The sequence below is a fragment of the Ambystoma mexicanum genome, unplaced genomic scaffold (assembly GCF_040938575.1).
Source record: "Ambystoma mexicanum isolate Mex_15411 unplaced genomic scaffold, UKY_AmexF1_1 Mex_scaf68, whole genome shotgun sequence".
Classification (NCBI taxonomy): domain Eukaryota; kingdom Metazoa; phylum Chordata; class Amphibia; order Caudata; family Ambystomatidae; genus Ambystoma; species Ambystoma mexicanum.
In genome coordinates, this window is record NW_027182486.1 from 692,227 (window position 1) to 704,697 (window position 12,471).

Here is a 12,471-nt window from a genome sequence, read left to right on the forward strand (position 1 = left end):
ATTTCTGAAAAGCATCTAAGCCTCTCTACTGTAAAACACCAACGCCAATATATATATAAAGGTTTTAAGGAACACGGGGGCACCCCATGTCTCTGTAAAATATTTTTAAAACTACTGGCTGGATTTACCACAAACAGTGAAGGAAATTAAGTCAATGCTTTGTTCCCAAATTGTTTCTTATTTGGTTCAAATCTGCCAAGCAGTTTTCACACAACGGATGTTCATAAACTGCACTTTCACTACCTCGTCCTCCTCACAGTGGATTTTTTCATCGCAAATCTCTTTTCCCGCGTGTGCATATAAAGCTCCTTGTTGCCCAACTCTCAGGTACTACGTGGCACACCATACCTACATTGCATTTATGTTGCATCAACAGTTTTGACATTTATGTTGCTGCATATATGTGATTCTAAAATGTATCAACTTAAATACAAAGTAACACTAAAGGTAACACATATCCCTTTCTCATTAACTACACTAGATACATATAAAATTACAGCATTGCATCAATATCGCCAATCCCATAGTCACCAATATGGCACAAGCCACGTGAACCCCTCTTTCTCATTTGAGCCTTTATTGACCATCCCAACATCCCCCACCCCTTTAGTTAATACTTTCACTAATACACACATTTCTCGTTCCTTTAAACTATCTTCTCAGGGAAATAAAACCCTACAACATCCCTCACATTGGTCCCAATATGGGCATACTGCTAAACTGAACCAACCAATTCGTCCCCCACCGCTAGGATCAATCAAGATGGCACCCAAGAAAAAAGAGTCCAACCAAAGTCATTTGTCATTCCTGCTTCGTTCTCCATGACCACCCCAAGCGTGTGCAAAGCGGCAATTGTCTGAGTTAGAATTCCATTCTCCGAATCCTTTCGAGGAACAAATGTGCAGTAAGAACTCCCAATCTTCTGTCACAACCGTCCTCCATAGCTGGTAGGTGGTCGAGGATGTATCTATTCTGCAAGGCGAAGAAACTCAGGGACGTAGTTCTTCTTTAATTGCACTAAAATCTGACTCAAAGGAGTTTATAAATAAATGTTCATAGCGAGTCACCTGGAGCCACTATGCACTTGCAATAGCTTGGACACCAGGGGCCAGGAGCGAGGAAAACATTTCCGTCCGGCTGATCGGACGATACTGCTCAGGAATGTCCATCAGAGCTTTTGAAGATGTCGCCAAAATATAGTTGGACCGCTTGGTCTGTTGTATTGGTTCCTCTTCTTTATGATCAGGCAAAGTCATTGAGTTGTCCATGCACAGATGTGTCGTTGGGCATGGAGCAGGCAAGTACTAAATGTTTCTAGGAATAACAAGGACATGCACATGTAGTTTACTGAGACTGCACACACCTCGCCACGCGGGAGGCAATTGTCTATAACTGAATTCTCTGCAAGACCAAAACACATCAAGAAGTGCAGCTGTACCTCCAGCCATATCAGTGATGTGAAGCGTGTGACTGCAGTTTCATTTGTGCCAACAGGCACTGTGCCATCACCATTAAAACACAGAGAAAAAAGTGTAATTAGCTGAAGCTTAAAAGGTTTCTCTGGCTCCTTGAGCCATGTCAAATACTTCAGATATTTCACCATACATTTCCACACTCTTGATTTACTTGTTGCACCCCTTCTTCTGAGAATTCCCTCATCCTTCTAGCTCTGCAACTCTTCACCCCTTGCTCCCATTGGTTGTTCGTTATGATAGACTGTGTTAAATGTAACTGGAATGTTTGCATACAATGCAAATTCTTCTGCTCCTTATGATATGTAATTGAGCATTCTTCATCAACAGGTAAAATAGATGCTGTGGCTGATTGCCCTTGAAACTTCCCTAGGACCCTGCACAAAACTAGACGCACTAGGCAACGTGCCTGCACTAATTCTATTTCATCAGGAATAAATATCAGAAGCATGTGGATACGAGAGCAGATGTAGCAAAATGCTACATATCTCTCTCTACACTTTGCTCATGTGGCTGTACGATACATTATCTGCTGCAAAACCATATGCATCTACTATTGGATCTGAATTTACATCATCATTGTTGCTCATGAAGTCGGAGTCAACACTTCTTTGTGATTTCATTAGTACTTCGGCAACTCCTACAATACTAGACAAGTTAAAAACATTCACATCCATATTGTCAACAAAACCTGAACACAATAACAGGGAGAATGAGAAAAACATATAATCAACCATACAAATATTCAATGTAAATCCAAATGTTCCCTTTCTCCTTAGAAAATAACAATCAGTGGTCTTCGTTCGCTCCCCCCCTTTCTACTGGAATGAAGAGCGAATCCTTAGGGCATGCTTAACTTTGATCCTTCTCCTGTTCCTGTGCCGGTGTAGGGGTGCCGGTATCACTTTGTACATCACTGAGGTGGACCTCAGTGATGTACATCTTCACAGTAAACAGAGTTGATAAAATCACACGGTGCGGCCTGTGGAAACACTGCTCATACCAGTATTGAACAAAGGTACAGACGTACACCAGATCCACAGGGAGCAATTGTGGCTGGTGTAAATCATTGGATTATTTGCTGCATTCTCCTGTAGACTGTTGATGAGAAGATATGACCTGTATAGATATAAGTCTGACACTTTTGGTTAAAGCTCTAAGGTATTCCCTAAACTCCTCACCAAGAATCTCTACTGATTTATGTGCATCTGATGCTATGCGTGCGGGTGAGAGCACACGTGTTCTAAATGAAGAAAAATGACTTTTAAAAACCATTGTGAAAGGGAACTTTGCTCGCATAGAAAATGTCAGTAAAATATGCTGTGGTGGGATGTTGAATAAAGCCATGTACATTATGTTCTCCCCCACAAGACTTCCATCACTTTGGGGCTTAGAATACCAGTAAAACCAGTTTGTGGGCTCAGGCACAGAACTCAATTGACGCCTTGCCTCTCACTGGAATTCGCCCCCATAAGTGAACCATTCCGCAATGACATGTGATGTGGCTGAGGGTGTGATGATTCTCTGCTCTGCCAGACTAGAAGGCTGTACTAGTACTAGCAGGGAGTACAAAGAAAGAAAGTGTGGCTAATGCTTGACCAAGAAGTGCGAGTTCCTCCAGCACCCAATACCAAGGACAAACTGACATACTTCAAAGGTCGTAATAAAAAGTATTTTGTTGCAAGCTGAGCCAGGGGCAGACATTTGGCTGTGGGGGATGAAGCACCGCCTTCCCATATGTGACAAATCCTCCAATTGAAATTAACAGGTTTCATTCCTTTTAGGCATTTCTCCAAGCACTCAGAATAAGAAATCATTTTGTTTTATGATATTTTTCCATGTGATTTCCAGGGGGTGCTCGAGAAACTAAGTGCATGTTCCAAGGACTTTGTGGACTGGAATGGCCAGTAAAGACTCATTTCTGGCTGATTATAAATGGGACAAATATGAAAGTTGGTGGAAAGATGGAGATGGACATTATGAATATGCTTAATCATTTGCAGAGTTATCATAATCACACATTTTATGAAAAAGACCAAAATGTGCCAAAGGGCCATGCTACCTCGTACAGAGTTGGCGATCGGCTTGTCCAATTCCCTATAACTGGTTTTTTTTCTTCAAAGAAGTGACCTAAGAAACAAAGAACTGTCAGAAATGCCAAATAGACAGATGGTGCTCCCTCCCCTGGAACCAATCATGCCAGGGGGAGGAGAGAGAAATGGGAAACTGTCCTATCCGGGGGTAGGAGTAATTCTAGCATACTCCCCTAGATTGTACAATTAATTATGTCATTTGGGCTATATAAAGGAGGGACTGTATTAGACAGAGACACACACACACAAGAATCCAGTGAGACAGGAGGAGGATAGAGAGGAGGCACCTGATCCCATCCAAGGGAGTGCAGAGACCAGACCGCTTGCTTAGCTGTCCAGAGGGTCCTGAGATCCATCTGACTTTCCAGAAACCCAAACCAAGGCTAACTTTGTAAGTAGCAAAGAACCCCAGCCTTGAATTGCATAATCTTTTCCTTTTTGCAACATAACCCCAGTGAAAATACTATTGAAAATCCCATTGAAAGTCCCAAATTGCCAGTATAATTCAGTCCCCTTCCCATAGTAGAATCTGTATTAGCCTGTGTATGTTAGCGTATTCCTTTGATAAATCTTTCAGTTGTCGGTATAAGTCCTTAGTAGCATTTTGAAATAAATCAATTAATTCCCCCATTGAAAGTCACATTCAATATTGTTGCCATTCGAAATCAACAATTTTGTTGACTGTTTTTATTAACTATAGTCATTAAAGTATAGCCTCAACAGAATTAGTCTCCTGATAACTGAAAACCGAATTTGCCTGTGTATTGTGTACATTAACCCCACAAACTCCTAACTTGCATCTTTCCATTAAAAAACCCCAAACTGCAGTTCCTGTTGCCTAGAACCCTATCTGTTATGTGCCTCTGTCCCTGTCCTTAAAAAACGATTTCTGATTTTGAAAACTAAGCCCCTTCCCTTAGCTACTTGTCATTGCCAATCCTGTGTAAAACGAATTTTCATTTGCCGTTTGTATTTTCCTTTTACATTTGCTTTCTCCCCAAAAGTGATTTCTTACCTTATTTCCACGTAGCCCTGGTGTGCTGATTAGTAGTCTCTAAGCTTCCCTATCTCCTCAAGCGTAGCAACACGAATTTCCTTTCTAGCTGTCCCCTAGCAGTTGTGAGTAGCTGTGTGAGTAAAAAGCAAAATCTGATTCTTCAGTTTTGCTCCAAAAACGGGTTTTCATTTTCTTTTTTGACTTCCCATCTTGGGGTGGTGGGCTTGATTCCAAATCCGACTTTTTTCCCTGTATCCTTACTCGTTGCCACTGCCTTCCATTCAAAGGGAATTAAGTTGATGTTTAGGGGGGGTGCCTAACCTTGGTGCTATCAATTTCTTTAAAACAATTTTTCCTGGCCTGTCATTAAAGTTCTGTGTGGCCTGTGCTAGGGTTACTCAACCAGTTGTTCTGTAGGAATCATTGCATTTGTGTTGCAACATATTAGTGGCTGTTGTAAAATGATTTGATTTTTCTTTTTCATTAAACCATACATTAATAAATATCTTATTGATACACACCATTGTGACACAGGGTGTTTGTGAAGGTTGGGTGCGAGACAGGTTGGGGTCCTACTCAAATAAAAGAACTGTGGTTTATTAAAGATAAAAAGTGTTTTTATTGTGCACCACATTCATTGTCAGGGGAAGGAGTCCCTGGCTGGAGTGTGCCATGTTATAACACTGTGACATGTTCCAACCTTTTTAATTTGAATACAAGTTTGTATCCCAAACTTCATTTCTGTTGTCTGTGCCTACTTCATGATGCCTTCACAGTGCCCAAATGTTTGGATTTAGCCTTGCATTTGCTGGGCACCTGAGAGGGAAGCGCGGACTCTGGGTTAGAATGGGGTTGGAAATCTGATATTCTATTGATAAGCCTGTCAAAAGCCGGGCTCGCATAGTATTAAGCTCACTTAGTGCAGAGTCCATAGTATCTTCAATGACCCTGGTCACTAAATTGTAATTGGTTATTTATAACACGCTTAATACCCAGAGGTTTCTATGCGTGGACCCGGGGATCGAACCTGCGCCGCTCCGCATCGTCTTGCTTCCAAGGCGAGCACGTTGCCCCTGATCTATCCTCCCGAGACTAAAGCAGTTGCTGAAAGGGACCCCTACCCCAACTCTTCACTTTTCTTGGAACGCCTAACCTGTGCATTTGCATCTGCTGAAGAAGGACCCTCACCCCCTTTAGTGGCTGCCACTTGCCCTAAAGCACCAGTATTCAAAACAACAAGAAATGGGGGAAAAACTGAAGAACTTGCCCAGTTTAGTGAAAGAGAATACTTGACCCCTAATACAGGCTAACTGCTGATTAAATGTACATTTATTTGTAAAACCCTTAACTTGAAACAGAAACCCAGCGTGACGATTGGGTTTATCACATCGCGGGATGGCTGAGCTGAGGCACAGAAAGTGGGCACGTCTTCTAGCAGACGTTGAGGAGCCTCGCTGTGCCTGACACACGGTTGCGAGGTGTGAGGCCTATGCGTACAGTGATGGGTGTCACCACGCGAGGACGAAGTTTAACCTTACTTGAATATGAGCTCCAAAGCCTGGTGCATCGAGCCGGCGTTTGGACAGGTGGGCGTGCAATGCACCCGACATAGGAGCGCATCCAGAAAGTAACAGGGGGTAGGTGGGAGGGCGAGGTTGGGCGCGGGAGGCCGTTGGTAAGCTCTGTGAGCCCACTGTAGCTGTAAGAAGCGTTGCAACGACACAAGGCGCCCTGCCCCCCTTCCGGGTCACTGAAGCGAAAGTGGAAACACTCGCAGAGAGCAATGTTCTCTACCACCAGAGGCAGCAGATGTATAAAGCACAAACAGACTGTTCTTAACACTTGATAAAAAAAGCTTTAATGTGTACACAGGGAAAAAGTAACAAAGTAACTGCCACAAGGCAGACAGATCCCCAATAGCTACCTAAGAGAGTTTTGCACACAAACTGCAAAGCAGCTGACTTCACTCATTGCATCAGCAGCAAAGAAGAGGATGTGAAGGTGTCGATGAAGGCAGTCAAAATGGAGGAGGCACCCCGATAACCCGGCAGTGTCCCTCTCCCGACCTCCCCCTCGCTGGAGAAGGGGGAGGCACCCGCTCTGCATGGCAAAACGCAGGCAAAACCCGCGAAAGGAAGGAAGCGCGGCAAAATCCAGGATAAGCCCGCGAAGGGCGAACAAAAGAAAAGGGAGGGGTCACCCTCTTTATAACAGGCGGCATCTGCGGGGAAAGCAGCATCCCGCTGCAAAGGACACCCTCCTTGTGATTTTGGAAGGAGCTTTTCGTTTTTGTCTGCGTAAGAAGAGGAGCTGTCGGGAGGAAGGAGCCAAGAATATGCCTGTGTCAACTCGAGGCTAGAGCAAGGATCTCGGCGCCCAGGGCGAGAAGCCGCAGAGAGTCGGCGAAAGGCGGGGCGATCGAGGAGCTCTCCGGCGCTGGCAGGCACAGCTGTCCCTACAACAGCAGAGAGAACCCGGGGCACGGCTTGTGGGCGAGCGAAGCGGTGAGCGAGCTCTCCGGCTCCGGCAAGCACAGCGGTTTCCTTTGATGGCTGAGAGACACCGCGGGGCTGCAAAGGGGTGAGCGGAACAGCGACAGAGGAAGCGGCCAGGGTCTATCACGGCATTTACGGCGGTGAGCGAGCTCTCCGCTCCGGTAGGCTCAGCGGTTCCTTCAACAGCTAAGAGACTTCGGGCACAGCAAAGGGGTGAGCAGAGCAGCGGCAGAGGAAGCGGCCAGGGGCTATCACTGGAGCACGACGGTGAGCCGCTCTCACTGACTACAACAGAGCGGTTATTGAAAAAATTAAAAAAACAACTGTTGGGTCGAGGAATTGTGCGGCAGAGGTCGCTTGAGGTGACATAATCAAAACATTTTGCTCAGCACAGCAGCACGGGACCCGAGGGACTGGGGGAACTCGTGTGCAGCAGGGGCAGCAGCGCACAGGCAATCGCCCCTCTCGTCATTAGCGGGAGTCACGAAGGGCTGGGCACATAGCCAAGGGCAGCTGGCAAGGCAGGCAAGCAGCGCCCAAAGTCATCACACGCCGGACACCGGCTTAAAGAGCATGAATCTAGCGGCCTTCATTTCTATGGCCAAGCTGGCAGTGGCTAAGCACGGCTGCAATTGGATGGAGTCTTTGTCTACACAGCCTGATGAGGAGCAGCCAGGGACAAGCGAGTGTCCTGATTCAACATTGATGTTTCCAAATGAGGAAGACAACCAAGAACAGGAAGGAGAGGGGCGCGAGGAGGAAGATGAGCCAACTGGAAAGAGGAGGAGAGTTATGACTCAAAGGGCTTTGGCGAGCAAAGAGCAGGTGGCCAAGAACAAGAAAGCTAGAGTAACCGGGGCAAGGAACAAGGGAAGGTCACAGGAGGCTGTGGCCGTACCGGCGCCTGAACCTGTGGAAGCACCAAGGAGGCTCACTTACCTTTTTGGGGATAGAGATTGACTCAGTGGAAGGGGTATGCAGACTACCTCAAGACAAGGTGGCAAAACTGAAAGAGATCATCAGGTGTTTAAGGGGCAAAAAGAAGGCAACTCTGAGGGAACTACAGGTCCTGCAGGATCCCTCAATTTCGCAGGAAATGTCATCCCGGTAGGCAAGGCTTTTGCGAGGAACGTGGAACTGAAAACAGTCGGCCTACAGCATGCAGGACAGCACGTCCAGCTGGGGGCGGAGGTTCAGGAGGATTTGGCCATGTGGGACACGTTCTTGGATGACTTTAACAGGGTTCTGATTTGGCGTAGCAAAGACAGCGGGGAGGACAGCCACAAATTGTTCACAGACTCATCTGGTTCACTGAGGTTCGGGACAATCCTGGGCAGCAAATGGTGTGGCATGGCATGGGCGAAAGAATGGCATCAGAAAAGGGTCACTAAGAACATCACTCTGTTGGAGCTCTCTCCCATTGTTGTAGCTTTTAAACTTTGGGGGGATCAGCTGGCGAACAGTAAAATCACACTCTGGTCCGACAACTTAGCAGTGGTGCAGATCATTAATCAGGGCTCTGCCAGTGGCAAGGGGGTTTTACGTTTGCTAAGAGAGCTTCAGAGATGCATGCTGACAAGGAATATAGAGGTGCGAGCCAGGCACATTCCTGGGGTTCAAAACACGGCAGCTGATGCTCTCTCTCGTTTACAGTGGGAGAAATTTCGAGAGAGCTGCCCGGGAGCAGAGAAGGTGATGTCCCCGTTCAAAACACAGTGGTGGGACATGATTGGGGTAATCTGAGTACTCTCATCCAGACGGTGCTGGCACCAGGCACAACAAGGAGGTATAAGGCTTGCTGGGAGCGGTACCTGAGGTTCAAACAAGAGGTACTGGGGTAGAACAGCAAGAATTGCCTGTAAGGGCCTTTGTAGACTGGGGCTGGCCTGAGGGGAAAACCAGTTCCTGGATGGCGCACCATCTAGTGGCCATTGCTCACTTCTGTAAACTAAGAGGGGAGAATGACCCAACTATAGAACATTATATTGGCATGGCGATGAAAGGTTGGGCTAGGCAAGTACAATCTGGGGGGGATGAAAGGAGGCCCATCGACGTGGTCAAACTCCAGAAGCTGGTGGTTTGTCTAGGGCAAATCTGCCATGGGGATTACGAGGCGGCATTATTCAGAGCTGCATTTATCTTAGCCTTCTTTGGGGCATTCAGGGTAAGTGAACTTATACCAGAAAACAAAGGTGCAAAGGGGAGGAGATTCTTATAAATACAAGATGTGCACTGTTCAGAGCTTCAGGTGACATTATGGTTAAAAAGTGCAAAGACGGACCAATGAGGCAAAGGGTGCACGGTGTCCTTACAGCTCATCACAGGGAGCGTGATATGCCCAGTCAGGGTGGTGTCGGTTTATCTCAAACTTAGACCTTCCTCAGCAAAAGAGGCCCCACTATTCATCCATCAGGATGGTTCAGCGCTGAGTCGCTTCCAGTTTAAAAGAGTGATGGCGTTGGCATTAGAAGGAATTGGGGATGCTGATGGGGTCTTCGGGACACACTCATTCCGGATAGGGGCGGCCACATCCGCAGCAGCTGTCGGCATGGGGGAAGTAACAATCAAGCAGATTGGGAGGTGGAAATCTGACTGCTTCAAGAGATATTTCAGGCCCGAAAAATTGTGAGGTTTAAGTTCTTGTTGTCCTTCTTTTCTCACCAGCACCTGCTCAAAGAAGGAGGAGATTGGTATGGGTGGTGGGACACTCATTGGTGTCTAGAGCAGGGGCAAGCTGGACGGAAGAACAAGAAAAGCTGACAGCGGGCGAATTTAGGATAGATTGGCACGGGGTGCCAGGTATGAAGTGGGCACAATTGCAAAAACAAGTGTACAGATTATTGAGGCTCGAGCAGAAGCCGGACATATTGGTTATTCACTTAGGGGGTAACGATTTGACAAGCTTGGGGAGGGAGGCCTTGATGCGGGCAATGATGTGCTCATTGCAGGAGCTGGCAGGAGAGGTGGGAGAGACAGAAATCGTTTGGTCTGAGATCATCCCGAGGCCGGAATGGAGAGAAGCAGAGAACCATGCAGCAGTAGAAAAATCCAGGAGGATACTGAACCGTGCAATGGCAAAGTTCTGTAGGGGCAGGGGCTTTGGCCAGATCAGACACAGCCTGATCAATCTAAAATCCCCTGATTATTTTCTCGATGATGGGGTGCATTTGACATGGATCTGTTCTATTGGAATATCTGCACAAAAATTCTGGAAATGTAGGAGGAAAGGGGGAGCCACGGTGGGAGGGAACCCACCTGTGGCGTGGCGGTGTTTGGCCGGACAAACACAGGAGACAGACTCCGGATGAGCCAGGGGAAAGCAAGAAGGATCTTCGCTCTTCTCAGACCCAGCACCCCTTGGGAGCCTAAGCGGCAGGGGCTTCTGGGAGGAACAACTAGGGCTCAGCTTCCCCCAAGGAAATGGCACTCTCCACGCCCAGGAGCGCCTGCAGGGGCAGGAGTGGCTCGGACGCAAAGGTTGGGAGAGTTGGGCCTATAGGAATGGGGGAAGCAGGTTATTGTGGACACGGAGCAGTCGCCGCATCTTATGAGTAATTGTTTCCACAAATGTGTGCAGTGTGGTTTTGGTTTGCTGTTATTGTGGAATAAATCTGCGGCTCTTTATGCCAAAAAACAAATAGGTCTCATTCTACATTTTCTGGGGGGAAAAGGGAATGAGCTATGTATATGTATGGATACAAATGGACGGATGCCAGGGTTATCATTGTTAAGGAAGGGACTTTTATGGTGGGGTCTGCCTGCCTATTGTTTGCTGCCAGGGAATGACCGGTCCACCATCTTTGATTGGGGTCTTCCCCATGGACTTATGTTAATACATGAAGTTTTTCTGTTAAAACTAAACTTGTTTTTTTCCTGGTAAATGTTTTGTTTCTTTGCTGCTGTGGTGTTAGTAGTAAAGGTCAATGCATAATATGAAGCCTGTCTTGAAATGGAATCGCGTGTGGACAGTGCATTTTCTTTCTAGCACCACACTGTCGAGAGCGGGAAGAGGTTATTTCATCCATACTGACAGTGTGAAAACAAAAAATTATCCTGCAACAGGTGGTTCACAAAGACATTAAGCTAAACGGTGCATCACTTGTCAGTCGGGATTACAAATGTCAATGACAAGTACAGGATCAAAATCATCAGTCACCTGGAGTTTCATATTCCTGAATATTTGATAAAAGGTGACTGTGGGGGCTGAGGAACCACTGCCGTTTCTTCACCTTGTATGCTGCCACGCACCCATCTGCAAAATCCTATCAGGTTCCCCTTGCTGGCGAAGTCCGTGCTTGACAAAGGGCGCTGGCTGTTAGCTGAGGCTGTGTTGGGGGCCAAGGAACGACTGCCGCTTCATCGCCTTGCATGCTGCAATGCACCCACCTACAAAATCCTACCACATCCCCTTGCCCGCCAAGCCCATGCTTGACAAAGGGCATGCTGGCAGCGAGTGAGCGCCATTCCCACAGTGAAGCCACTCTCTGCCGTGCGGGTGTCCGTCAAAAGCCCATCTAACTTGTCATTTTAAAGTATTCATTGACTTTTTTCTTCTGTGGATTGATTTGGACTGTCTCCAAACCTAGACTTGAATAGTCTGCAGTGAGCGCTGGGAGCAGGTAATTAACCGGCAGCTGCCCACTGCTATTGCATTGCTGGCGGCCGGGCCAGGATGGTTGACGTGGCGCGATGGCGCCGTAGCAATGCCTCTCACATTATTGAAGAACAGCGTGGGGTAGCGTTTCCAACATCTTTAGCCCTAGTGGGTACAGCACCACAGAACTATACTGGTACGACCCATTCCAATATGTAGGTGCTTAGCCAGTACTGGATTTTCTTTGCATTCTGGGACTTGTAGTCCGAGTTTTATAATGGGAAAAGTGGAACTACAAATCCCAGAATGCAAAGAAAAAAACAGGACTAGATAAGCACCTACAGATGGGAATGGGTCATGTTGGCAATGATGCTCAATACAATAGTTCAGTGGATCAGGACTTTCTACATGATTCATACTGGGCAGAATGTTTATCAGGAGGGAGAGAACCTGTCTATCAGGTTCTTGGGAGGATAGCTCAGGGGCAACGTGCTCTCCTTGGAATGAAGCCGACTCAGAGCAACACAGGCTCGATCCCTAGGTCCGCACCTAGAAACCTCTGGTTATTAAGGATATTGTAAATAATGAATTATAATCGCGGGAGGAAGTCGGGCTATGGGAGCCCTGAAAGCCGTCGGACGTCCCTCCCTTTGTAGTATGGTGCAGTGAGGTTTCTACATTTAAGCCTTTGTTTTGTGGGAGGCCAGCTGCTTTTTTCTAGTCCCTGCATTTTACTTCACTATTATTGCGGAAGTTGTCTAAAAGGAAAGCAACTTCCACCACATCGCCAAGTGCTGGCCAAATATGTTTTTGAAGAGGT